Consider the following 1,263-nt stretch of genomic DNA (forward strand, 5'->3'; position numbering starts at 1 on the left):
TGAGGTTAGCTTGACAATAGATGGATGAAAATATATACTAGACATCATTGATCTCTCCCAAAATGGAACTTTATTTCAGTACGTGATTACAAATAGAAACACATTAACAACCCCCAATCTAATGAACAAAATTTATCCAAAAAAAAAAACTTTGATCTACAATACCTACAACAAAAATAATACTTCTTCTTCCAACTAACTAAGCTCTGATTGTTAGAATTCTTTAGAATAACTGAGAAGGTGGGGGGTGAATCAGTTATTCAAGGTCCAAATGCCCTAATAATACTTTTTCACAACTTATAATGAATCCATACACTTTTCATCCATCCAAACTTAAATCAAATATCTTAGCAAGTTACAACAAATCAACATGCAGTAATAAAACATGCAAGATTAACACATGACACAATGATTTACGTGGAAACCCAATTTGGAAAAAACCACTAATAACATGCTACTTGATTTTCACTCTTCTAAAGTGATGCCCTGTTAAAGGCTTACAACACATTGTTAAATGTGACCTTGTTAGAGGATTTCACCAAACTATTAGGAATGGGCCTGATCAAAGGACTTTAGAACATTCACTTGGAATGTCACCCTATTAAAGGATTTACAACATGGCTATTAAACCAACCTAAGTCCATAGGATTTAAACTATCTGTTACAATTGCTAGAGAGTAACAATAATGGATTGTTGATTTGATACAACTTACAACATACTTTGCAGATTTCAGATCACTCTTCAGTTTTATCCTTTTGCTTGGCTTTAATCACTTCAACTTTGACAGCTTGTCTTCCTCTCAAGCTTCATCTCCTTGAGTCTTCTTACTCATCATGCCAATGCAATCATCCTTGTGGTCATCTATTCAAACAAAGTTTCTGTGCTTTCTTCTCCTTAAGCACCTTCTTCAGCACTTCATGCTTTTATGCTCGACCACCTTCACCTCTCTTTGCTTCATGACCTCATGACTCTTTAAATAGAAATTTGGTTTGCCTTTTATGTTCAATTCTCCCTCTCCAATTTTAGGGTTTCAAATGGATTAGGTAGGATTCAATGTATCTACCCCATATCTTGCTCTTATCTAGAAACTTCATCTAGACTCTAGTTGTAATCTCCAAAAATGTTCTACATGGTGTTTTGTGCCACCATCTCATCATTCTTATCTTCCATTTAATTCACATATTTCTAGATAACAACCTTGTCAGCTTAGATCTGGCAAATCTTCAATTTTCAAAATAATGCAGCAACTCGGCATTATTGGT

Source organism: Cupressus sempervirens, chromosome 10, assembly GCF_028749045.1.
Source record: "Cupressus sempervirens isolate cs-2001-9-10 chromosome 10, ASM2874904v1, whole genome shotgun sequence".
Taxonomy (NCBI): Eukaryota; Viridiplantae; Streptophyta; class Pinopsida; order Cupressales; family Cupressaceae; genus Cupressus; species Cupressus sempervirens.